This window comes from Stegodyphus dumicola, chromosome 2 (assembly GCF_044657685.1).
Source record: "Stegodyphus dumicola isolate Sdum_Otavi_A_Nest chromosome 2, ASM4465768v1".
Classification (NCBI taxonomy): domain Eukaryota; kingdom Metazoa; phylum Arthropoda; class Arachnida; order Araneae; family Eresidae; genus Stegodyphus; species Stegodyphus dumicola.
Genome location: NC_140769.1, coordinates 101,146,143 through 101,158,577, shown reverse-complemented (window position 1 = coordinate 101,158,577; position 12,435 = coordinate 101,146,143). Strand labels below are relative to the sequence as shown.

The window sequence follows — 12,435 nt, the reverse complement described above, 5'->3', positions numbered from 1 at the left end:
GATGATTAAGAGATATTTATATTAACAGAAGAAAGACAGTGCATCTTCACTGGACGTAGGCAAGTTAATTAAGGAATTTTGTGCTCAAAAAGCCATGATGAAGATTTTAGAAAGCAGTTTTTTCTTTTCCTTTGGATAAGAAACTTATCCAAAGGAAAAGAAAAAAAAATATTATATGATTTTATGTAACAATAAAAAAAAAAGGTATTTAAAAAACAAACTAGACTACTGACTTTTAAATAACTTCTTATGGCATAGTCTAAAACTTCGAAAAGTATGTTAATTTTTTCATAATTTTCAAATTCTACATGTTTAATTGTTGTTCGTTCATAGGAGGCAATGGTGGCCCACCTATTAGCTGTCTCCATAATAAAGTGAACGCTGCTTTCGGTCTTAGTAGCAGCCAATTCCTGTAATGGTTAGTGCTTGCCATTAGGGAAAAAAGGGAGAAAATGCTAAATATTATGCAATTTTGAATTTTATGAAACTGTGCAAGATTAAACTCAGATTTGTTTTATTGAAAATGTTGTGCACTTTAATTAACACTGTATAAGTATTGCAGCAGAGTCATAGCTAGGGCTTTCAGCACCTGTGGACAGTTGAAGATGTCGCATCCCCTCCTGTTTGCTAAGAATAGAAATAATTTAATTATAAAATTTCGTAATACCAGTTTGGCTTCCCCTGGGTGCTGCACCCAGGGACAGATGTCCTCCCCCTCTAGCTACACCCCTGTATTGCAGTGCTATTTTTTAATATTCTTGTAATCTGTTTGTTATAGAATAAAACATGGAAATTGTTAATGTGCTATATAGCACGCATATGCGTAATTTTAATTTTTGAAATAATATGATTAGTTATAAAATATTGTGTAATAATCCGAATCTTCTACAGAAAATACAATTTTAAAGCAGACCCCAATGGGGGCTCACATATCCCAGTTAGCAGAAAGGTCCCCAAAATTTTTAAAATTGTCTTTGTCCTGAAGCCCGAGAGCCTTAAAAGCTGTCCATGGACGACACAAAGCACACAGGTGTTATCTTGTTTAAGTTTCGTCATTGTTTTGTCTGAAAGCAGCACTGTAAATTCAACAGAATCCAGCTATGGTAGTTCTTTGTCTTTGAGTTTTATCATAGTTCCAGCTTCATTGGGGAGCTCCAGTGTTTTAATGTATTCTTTAACTATTTGTTATTCATTTAATTTATTAATTTTTTATTTATCATTTTACTTAATTTTATTATTCATTATTGTATTTATTTAATTTTGTTTGACTATTCTAATGGACTTCCATAGGACTATGATACTTCTAATTACAGAAATACAGGCCCTGTGGAGAAGGAATTCGTTATACCGACTTTTCCTTTTTAAAACTTTAATTAGTATTATTCTTTGCTTTGCTTATTTTCTGAACGAATAAGTTCAGTGGTCTGTGTATTTTCCTAAAAATGGCTGCAAAATTTTAATTCATGGAGAAAAATCATGGCAAAAATATGGCACATTTAAGTGAAAAAGGCTGGATATAAGACAGCATCTACTTTATGTAAAAATTCAGTTTATGTGGGAAAATTCTGAAGCTTTTTATTGTAGATCCTTTTGGAATAAAAAATTGAAAACGCGATTAGGTTGTTAGAATTTTGAAACTTTATCTGAACCTTTTTTTTTTTTTCTGTCAAACTTTGTTATGCTGTACAAACAGTAAACTGTAGGATCATCAGCATTGAACGTAATTTTAATACAGTTCTTAATGAATTGTACTATATTAGCAGTGCTGTACAGTTTATGGTTCTAAAAACTAGGTTTTATTTTTTTAGGAAGCAAATTTTAAAATGTAGCTCATTTGTTTGGTTTTCATAAAAAATTGGCCCAAAGAGATGGAAAGTATATATTAAATATAAGAAATTCAGGCTTAGTATTGTTAAAAATGTTAGTTTTTTTTTATTTCTGAATCTGGAATCCAGTTTTATTTAAAATGAAACGACATTTTTGTAAATTTTTTTGAACATGTATTGAAAAAGGGCTTTTCTAGAAACACTACAATTAATCAAATTACAATTTTTTTAAATTGCCTGATACATTTTGTGTATATTTGTATGTATACCGTAGCACAAACTATAATTTCATACATTTATATATAAACTTATTTTAAAGCCATTTAATTATTGGTAAAGAAAGAAGTTAAACAATGGTAGTTTTTTAATCCCCCCTCCGAAAAAAATGGTCTGTTTCCATTAAACTTTAGTTATCTGCATTATTCGCATGATTCCAATGAAAATTATTTGAACTACAAATGGAACTGAGATGATAGACAGAATTAATAAGAATTATTAATAACCATTCTTATAACACTTGTCTACTGATTATAAAATCTTGGTCTATTTAACAATTGAAGCAGTAGCTTTTTTTGGGAAGGATTTTATCTGATGCTGTTAAAATCTACGCGCAATCCGTTTGTTTGTTTGTAACATCATCTCCGTAACTCCCGGATTCCAAAAATTCGTTGGAAGCCATTTCGACCATTCTCAACTTCGTACGACTTTAATCAGCCGAGATATTAATTAAAAACTGAAAACGGTAATTTTCTCATCCAGCAAGTTGCTTTTTTCTCTGACCTTCATTGCTGCTCGGCGTGCTGCGTCGAAGGGCGTACGAGGTGGAATTTGAAAATTGCCATCCGTCGTTTCTAAAAGAGGTAGACTAAAATTTTTTATGGGATCATGCCGGCCCGTTTATTCCTCCGTCTCTCTTTTTTGATAGTTATGTTTTTTATGAAATTTTCTTAAAAATTATGGATTTTAAAAGTATTTTTCTGCTTTTCGTTTAAATATGAAACAGCTCCACAAATTTCATACATTTCTTTTTAAAAATCTTACGGAAGCTCTTTTAGACATTAAAAATGTAAAACTAAACATGCAAAATCACAACTTAAAAATTTCGCACGTTATGGTATAATTTTAAATCATTACATTTTCTTTTCAGGGGTACATAGAACTTATAAATTTTGCTTTGGCAGCAGCCCGCTAGTAAATAAATAAATTCTGATTTAAATTAATTCTAACTTTTTCTAATTTTATTGACTGAAATGTAATTACATCCTTTCTCACGTGGTGTAAATAAATCTCTTCTGAATTTAACAAAACCGTGAAGCTGCTGCAGCTGGTGTTCTCTTGGTGTAACGGAGTGGGCGGTCGATCGGCAGCGAAGCCGTTTTGATTGTTTTCCAGATGTTTTCACCTCATTTTCGATTTGTTTTCAATAGATTTCCTCAGGATTTCCGTTAGCGCAATTCTGTTCGGGAATTCTAGACAAGGTCTGCGTCAGCTTGTTTCGCTTTTTTAACGAAGGTCGGACTTTCTCTTATTTGCGGTTTCAGAATTTCTTTTTTTAGCATTTTGTTATAACATCACTGCAGTCGGTTACAATTAGAATTTTACAGTAACTGAATTTGGCAGATAAATTTTTTCTCGCCAAATTCAGTTGCAAGGAAGTCTTTCGAAAAAGTTTTGGACCGTTACATAACCCAGTCATATATAGATATCATATACTTACTGTCTTTCGCAGATATTACTACTACACGAAACGTAGTCTTTTAATTTCTTTTGCACGTGTACTACTGCATTCTCAATTCTCAGTGTGTTGCCATTCGGTCAAAAAATTTCTCGAATTTAATCCGTGTATAACCGCTTTAATAAATGAACGATTTAAAAGCAGTGCACTCATATCTCATAATTTAAAGCTGTATTTTATGTTTAAGGAATTTTAGCAATCTAAGCAGATGCAATTTTAAATGTATTTAACGGAATATATGCACAGTTAGTAGTTTTTATGAACATTTGCAACATTATTTTAGTTAATAAAGATGTTTCTAATGCCATATAACTAGTATAAAATTCTTTCATCAGTGCTATTAATCTCGAATTTCGCTTTCTTGCCAGTATTACTTTTCAAATGTATTGCCATTCGCAAAGCCTAAGATATTTGTCTTTCAAATATCTATTAGTAAATAATGAAGAATCTATTTATATGATGTATGTTCCTCGCACTGTGGAAAAACGACGGCATCGAAAACCACCATATTCAGATCACACATAGTCCTTCATTCGAACATGTGCCCCTCGAAGCCCGCATTTTTAATTTTTTAAAATTTATTTCTTGTTTTGTACGAATTTAACGAATTTTTGATTAACGGACTCAGCAATTAAAAAGCAATCAGGGGCAACACTGTTCGAAATAAAATTATTTTTTTATTTCCACCGCTCGACTGTTGTCATTTGGCAAAATATAATAAGATACCACAGCTTTATTCAAGAAATTGGGCTATTTAAAAGCAATTTGTGCTGCCACTGCCTAAAATAAAATATTTCTAACGTAACGCAATATATATGACTATCAAATTCATTCTTGAGTATTTTTTCTGCTTTTTAATCTAGGAATCTAGTAGAAGGAATTCTAAAGATGTGCTGTATTTAAAAATTTTATGATTTTGGTGTTGAATTTTGTGTGGTGTAAGGGCGAAGAAAATGATATTTAAGACCAAAAAAATGTTTTGTCAGCAGAAGTGAGTCCGCAGATTGCGGAAATCCAAGAGAGAATTGCGATCTCAGGGAGAAAAATCTTAAGAAACCCTATAATGCCAAGTTAAAATCTGAATCTTTTTAGATTTAAAAAAAAAAAAAAAAAAAAAAAAAAAAAAAATTCCATTACTATGTGTAGTTATCAAGGAAAAAAATTGGTTAGTCGTAATTATGAGCCAAAACGCCAGATGTGGTAAACTGTTCATTTATTTACTTCACATGTAACTATGTAAATGATAGCCTTAGGAATAAGCAAGGAAGAATAAGTATCGGTCTACTTTTCCGTTGATCTGCATTTTTTCGAGGTGATAGGGTGGGAATACCACCCTTTGGCAATAATTGGCAAGTTCCCCGAACAGTCGCAATTAAATACTTCCAGTGCAAAGGTAACTGAAAGATTTTGTTCGGAAAACCCTAAAATGAAATTTTATTTTGCTAGTAAGGAAGCATTGAATTATCGTTGCAACGAAAGATCTTGCCGCGAGAAGAAATAATTTACAGGGTGTATGCTAGTTCAAAAGTTCGCATATACCTTTTCAGACAGCAATTTGATTTACTTATCTTCTTGTGTCAGAAGATCACGTTGGGATACCCTCAGTAAGGAATGAATCACTGCCCTGTTGTCGATTAGAATAATTATATGCCTTCTGATGTTTGGTTTCGATATTTATCGTCTTTTTGTTTTGAATTTAATGAAATATGCTGTATATCATTAAAGTCGCCATGCACCAACAATTATATATGCGTTTTATTGGCATTTTGCAATTTGAAATATCATATAGCTTTGATTAGTCTTTCAATCGTGAACTCATTTTTACTCTTCGTTCGCAAATCAGATTTCTAGAATGTCATTACATAATTACATTTATGCAAAACGCTAAGAACATCTTCCGAGAAAACAAAGCGCTGAACGAAACAACATTAACGATCCACTTTATGCCCAATAAATAGGAATAAGGTGAGCAAGAATGTAGTTCATTCTTAAAGGCCTTTCGTTGTCCGAAATCTTCGTAAACCGAAACTACTTCCACATAGGAAATAAAAGAAAATGTGTTAACCATTTCCTGAACTATGAACGATTGCTTTTTTAAGCTTAACAACAGTACTTTGTACAAGTTCATAGTACAAAACTTAAATAAAGCATTAAATTTTGAGGGAAAAAAAAAATAGCAGAATATCACACGGATGAAGTAGACGAATATATAATTTTGCCATGCTTTTGGGAAGGAGAGTAGATGGCCTAAGTGAAAAATGACGAGGAAGCGAAAGATATGTTACTTATTTGGATGTGCCTTTCCTCAGGCATCTTCTTTTATCTTTTCTCCGTCTCTTAGCACCGCGGTTCATTGGGCTCCTGTTTCATTCGAAATCAATCTAATATGATTTGTTGTTGTCCGAGTTTTAAAATATTTCTAAAGCGAAACATGGTATTAGTATACCATAGAAAATATTTATGCTGTAATGGTTTGCTACTCCATTATCAGGGGGATATATCGTTACCTGAAAACTTTGCATTGTACCCCATTTTGTACAAGTTTCGCTAATCATAGAACTAAGGTAATCTTTTCTTCCTTCCTCTCTATCCGAGAGTATTTCATGCATAGTTACATTTCGTTGCTACAGTTCCTTTTTATTGAACTCATTTTTATGGTACTACAGCAATTCTTTCACATCTTCATTATTAATTTCTAAGTTCATGATTTGCCTAATGACAATATCGCTGATAACAACAACAACAAACAAACAACAAATGTTCTAAGTGTCAAACCCCTCAAAGTCTTTCTCTAGAACACAATCTGTCCATAATTTACTCCAGGCCAAATGCGTAGCCTGTAAGTTATTTGCTGCCTTTGTTAATGAGAGTTAAGCAATGGAAAATATTAAAATGAAGTTTCTAGAAGTCCGTAAGTCTTAATTATGTAGTATAAGTTACGTCAAAACAATCTTTAAAAATCATTAATCGCCGACTTGAGTGTTCATAACTCGAGATACCGTTTGTAATCCGAGGCATTTTTTTTTGTGTCAGAGTTCGTTTTCATTCATTTATTATTTGATTAGGGCAAAGCACTCGAGAGCTTGGTTTATGTGATCACGGGCTATTTGTGTAGGAGAGGGATAACTTTGTGAAGGATTTTCTCATAGATTATTGACTCGTATACACGTTACAGATGGGGAAAACCACGAAAACGCCCATGCACCCAGCTCGTTCGCGAGATTCAAACCTCGGACCGAACTACCGGTGACTTTACCGCTCGGTCGCTGGTGAGCTTTTTTCTTTTGCTTAGATAATTTGCTCGGGATCCGAGGTTGCACTGTATTGTTTGTGTTGTGTGTTTCATATTAGCTCGACTAGTTTTATACTTTTGTGTGGACGTTAGAAACGTTTTTAGCTCAGTCTTTCCAAGCTCCGTTACGTCATATTGCATCACGTTATTCGTCACCATTGGAAGAACTCTTTCGGTGGTGGGTGACGCTTTACTATGGCAGGTATTGCCACTATGAGGGGGGGACTTTAGTTTCTTGTGAAATGGCGATTCGCCAGTCTTCGAAATGCTGCCATTCATGTTTCATAAAATCTTTACATTTTTTTGACTTATTAGTAATGTATCTAACTGATATATTTCAAACATGTGGATTACTTTTATTGTAAAGCATTTTCTCCCTTCTTACCGCGTGCTTTCATTGTGTAATTGTGTACTTTCATAAGCACGTGTGATTGGTAGCAACTGAAACGCCCGGAAATCGAATCCCGGCGAAGATGTTGCACATTTTTCGCGTTTCCTACTTCAACAAACCTGATAAACTCTACAAGGTGGTGTCCGAGCTAAAATATGGTGGATAATAATTAGTCACCACCAGGATGTGGCGTAGATCCTTTCTTTCCCAGTCGCCTTTTAAGTGAAGGAGAGTGTATTTTTCCCTTCGTTACCGGTTAGCAGCCGGAAGATCTAGAATTCGAATCCCCAGCGAGAGCAGTGCACATTTTTCATATTTTCTTTCTCGAAAAACGTAATGACTTTCATTAGTATATTCAGTTATTAATTTTATGAACGCATGTAGCAGATTTGTAATTAATAAAATGCTTCTGACGCTATATGTTACATACCTAGTACATAGTTTTGTATATGGGAAAATTATTTGCTGACAGAAAATTCCATCAAATGTTATCGCCACCTGTTATTTTTAAAGAAATAATATAACGTGTTTAAAAAGTGTATGGCAACACTTAACAACTCTATCGGCAATTCTAGAGACATACTCCTTTAAATATTTTGTAATATTGCTGTTAAGTTTTATATGATGTGTGTGCGAAGAAAGTATGCTAAATAAATAAAATTCAAAAGTTAATAATAAAAAGACAAAGTTGCGTAAGTCATATTACTGAGAAAACACTGAAAAAAAAGGGGGGAAGATATGGCAAAACTTAACACAGTGTCAGAAATTCTAAAAAAATTGCTTTTAAAAATTTAAAAATTTTACTATTGAGTTTTATGTAGCGTAAGGGCGAAAAAAGGAATGTTTAATAAAAAAGTTAAAAAGGGGAAAAGGTGTTAGTAGGAATGAATCCTAGAGATTAGTAAACTGCGAGCTTAACGAGAACATAAAAAAAAAAAAAAAAAAACCTCTTTTACAAAACCTCTGATGTGACGTTAAAATTTGAACCCTTTCAGTTCCTTCCTCCCTGTTTACAGATTTAAGGCAAGTGTTTGCATGTTACCTTAAATTTGAAAAGTTGGAAAAATAAACAATTATTTTTTGAAAAATTCGGATTAGTATTCAATAATAATAAAATTAATTTTACGATGTTCTATAATATTTACGAGATTACATAAATGAATTTCCCGGGAAATTCGATATTAAAAAAAGAATAAATTCTTCCACCAGCGGCTGAGCTATAAAATCTCTGAGCATTGGTAGTTCCAGCGGTTCGGTTGAATTTCGGCGAAAGGGCTGTCTGTATGAGAGTTTTCTTGTTTTCTCTACGTGTAATGTGAATTATTTTCTCTTATAAAGTTCTAAACTAAGGTATTTCTCTCATTAGACAGATACCTTTGTGCTATAATTAAAATAACCCTAATAATAAATACATTGACATACTCTGACAACTCTGACGTTAAAATTCCAGTTAATGAGGAAGTTTTTGAGGCTAAGCAGTTATTAATTTTAAGGAACAGTTTATGTATTGGTTTCATCTGTTCATTTTTTAAACGGTATCTAGTAATAAAAATTTTCTGATAAAATTTCTTTGCGAAATATATGCCAACTAGCCAAAAAAATCATCCGTCACCTTGGATGTAAGATTTCTTCTAATTTCTAAAGAAATGCTTGACGAATTATTCTGTAAGTAATATGCTTGATTTTGCATTTCCAGGCAAAAAATTCAGTCACGAGGGCATTTAGGAGATGTGAACAGAATAATTAAGGGAGCAATTAATTTTAATTACCCTGTATCATATATTTTTGAATTCTAATTTTTTCGCATTCCCCCGCCCCCCCCCCCAAAAAAAAAAACACACAGGCAGAATTTTCAAATTTACAGAAACATTACAATTTCAAAAGAAACTTAAACCGAGATTTGAAATGAAAACTGCAAACATAAAGAACGCGTAGATTTGAACTCTGATTTAGTTTTTAAGCATTGTTATTTACTTTCCTCCTATCACGAGCTTTTGCTGTAGTGCAGTCTTCTCATACTCGTGACCCTCGAAGCGATTTTCTTGCGTCTGCGAATGTATTTCAATAATATATTTGTTGGAAATGTGATGCGTATAGATTTAGAGACATAAATATATATACTGAGCTCATGCGTGATTGCTATTGAAGGTAAAAAGATAAGAGTTTGAGGCTCTGTCATTATATGCTTGTACACTGAAAAGCCAATACATTATGATAACCTCCTCAATAACGCGTTGCACGACCTTTGGCCTTGCAAAACAGCTGCAACTCGGCTTGGCATGGATGTCACAAGTTATTGGTAGATGACTGCTGACAATTTGTACCAAACGTTGAAGCAGTGATCACGCATAGTTGATATATTTTGACATGTGGGTGTTTGAGCTTTATGTTTCTGCTCCATGATATCCCAAATGTGCTCTTTCGTGTTATCTGCCCGGTTAAGAACCGGCGAGTTAGGTGGTCAGAACATTAACTGGAATTCATCCTTATGCTTCTTGAACCACTACAACACAATTCGAGCCTTGTGGCATGGAGCGCTGTCAGATGGTATGTAAGGGTGCAATTGATCCGCAGTTATGTTCAGATAGCTCGCAGCTTTCATGGTCTGTTCTACCACACATAAAAGTCCCAGAGCAGCCATGAAAACGTACTCCAAAACATAATGCCGCCACCACCAACTAGTGTATGACCTGCTATAGGGAAGGGAGGGACAACTGTTTGCCAGGAAGACGGTGTAGGCTGACACGACCATCGACGTAATGAATGAGAAATCGTCATTCATCCGACCAGGCAAGTGCCTTCCACTTATCCATGGTCCAGTCTTGATATTCCCATGCCCACTGTAAGCGTAGTTAACAATGACGCTTGGTCAACAGTGGTACACGAGTGGGACTTTTACTGCGCAGTCCCCATATCCAACAGTGCCCTCTGAATTGTGCGTTCCGAAAGACTTTGTCCTGAATTGTATTGGGTCGTCAGCTGAGCCACTGTGTGGTGCCGATTTTCCTGTACCAAGCGGGACAGTCTCCGACGTCCCTTTTTCTTCAATAACGCGTGGACATCCATAACAATAACACGTGGACACCTATTTCTTTAATAACACGTGGACACCTTGGCGTCTACTGTTGGTTTCACCGTCATTTATCCGCTTTGCATAAACACTAACAACGTTAGATCGTGAACAACCTACCAGTCGCACAGTTTCGGAGATACTCGTTCCGAGTCTTTGGCCATTACAATCTGCCTGCCCTTTATCAAATTCGCTTAGATCAACAGCCTTTCCCATCACTCGCAAAAGTAAGTGCAAGAATGATTCCTTACCACAGATCACAGATAATCATTCATTGAAAAGGCGTACGGCCTGTGAAGGCCTTTACCAGTCTATATTACGTAGATTCTGGTGGCTTAGAAAGATGTGAGAAAATAAACCCGGACAAGCGGAAAGTCTTAAAGCTACTCTTGTAATATACTGGTTCAGAGCAGGAGATTTCCTTTGCTGCTGTTACCAGTTCCTTAAGAAGTTCCAAACGGAGGCCTGCCAGAGGTGAAAAGCATCAGCGACGTTTTTTCTAGGAGAGGCAGAAATAGATGGAGCAAAGAGTGTGAAGCACCTTTCTTCTTTTAAAGAAGATGCCTGACTGTCTATGTGTTGAAGTACTGAATGAATTCGTAGAATGAGTAGAAAATCAGAAAATGAAATCTACTATTGAGAGAAGTCAGTTCGTGAGTTTCGCTTTTTGGGTTACGAAGATCATAATACAAAGCATGGGCAGCGAACGGTCTGATTTTCTTATCTTCTTGTAAAATTTCGTAGACTGACTTAAATGAATCGAATACTATGAAGCTATGAAATCGAATCCAACCTTAATATTCCTAAATACCATTTCCACTTAATCACGTGTTCTCCACGTAATCGATACAAACTCATTGAAAAATGTGGGGCGGTCATAATGTTATGGCTTGTCAATGTATGCCATGCCACGTAACTAGGGAAAGGTTGGAGAATTTTCCACGTTGGTATATTTAATGTATTTAAGTTGCTAGCCGACAGTTGAGTAAGGATTCTGATATTTTCTTTTGAGGTTAAATAGTAAGTTACTTAGTAATTAATTCAGCACATTAGAATTACCTGAAATAAATTAGGACTCTTTTTCCCAAAACGGATTGTAAAATGTATTCAAAATAGACTTTTTTGTGACGTACGTATGTATCTCGCATTAAAATCTAAACCGATTAGCCGTAGCACGTTGAAATTTTGTATATGGGACTGCTGTAACGTCTAGTTGTATCGTTCGTCGTAGTCATATACTTCTGATTAGAAGTGTTTTAAATGACCGAAAAATATTCATGTTTTGGTAATGTCAGATATATATATATGAGGTGGAAAAAAAGACGGCGGCAAATAACGAAATTTAACGCGGTCTCCCGGTCCTTGTACTTACATTTGATGGATTTAAAACTATAAGAAGTTTGACTCCCATCCGCCAAAAGTTAAACGAAATATTTAATTTCAAAATTTGAAATTATTGGTGTTATTTTCAAGTTGCCTTGAGGGATCAATTAATTAAATTTGAATAATACGAGGAAGTAAGTTTGAATGAAGTGCAGTAAACAACGTTATAATTTAATAGGCCATACAAGGGAGTCGTGGTGTCCATATCAGACTTTTTCCTTTGTGTTAGTAGAGTTACTTTTTGTTTTGATAAATATTCATTAGGTGAAATTTAAAATTTAGTGTAATATATATATATATATATTTGTTAAAAATGTTTTTACGTTTTGTTAAAAAAAATTTCTGGCTCGTCAGCTGCTTTCAGATCATGCATTCCCCCACATGCTGTTTGGATTTGAGACCACTGGTGTAATGCACTTGTGCTAGATTAAAATAAAAATATGTAACTCTGTTCCTTGATTAGAAGGATTAGACTTTTGTTTATTCCTTGAAAGCTAGAGTGTAAACTTAACTGATGTAGGATATGTTGTTGCAAAATAACTATATCTCATTTATTGATGAAATTGATATAATGCTATTGTTGACTGGTGTTATAGTCGATTTAGATGGTATGACTGCTTTAGAAGCCGAGATCGGAGTCTATTTGGCCAGCGTAATATGGTTAATAACTTCTTTACATTAAACACATTTACATGCTTGAATGCTGAAATTGGAGACTGTAGGAAGTAAAGATCCAAT

At 34.3% G+C, this 12,435-nt stretch overlaps 1 protein-coding gene across 6 annotated transcripts in view; it reads left to right on the top strand.

Annotated features, from left to right (window-relative positions):
* LOC118203104 (uncharacterized) overlaps positions 1-12,435 on the top strand; it is a 227,482-nt gene that overhangs the window by 6,477 nt on the left and 208,570 nt on the right. The window lies entirely within an intron of this gene.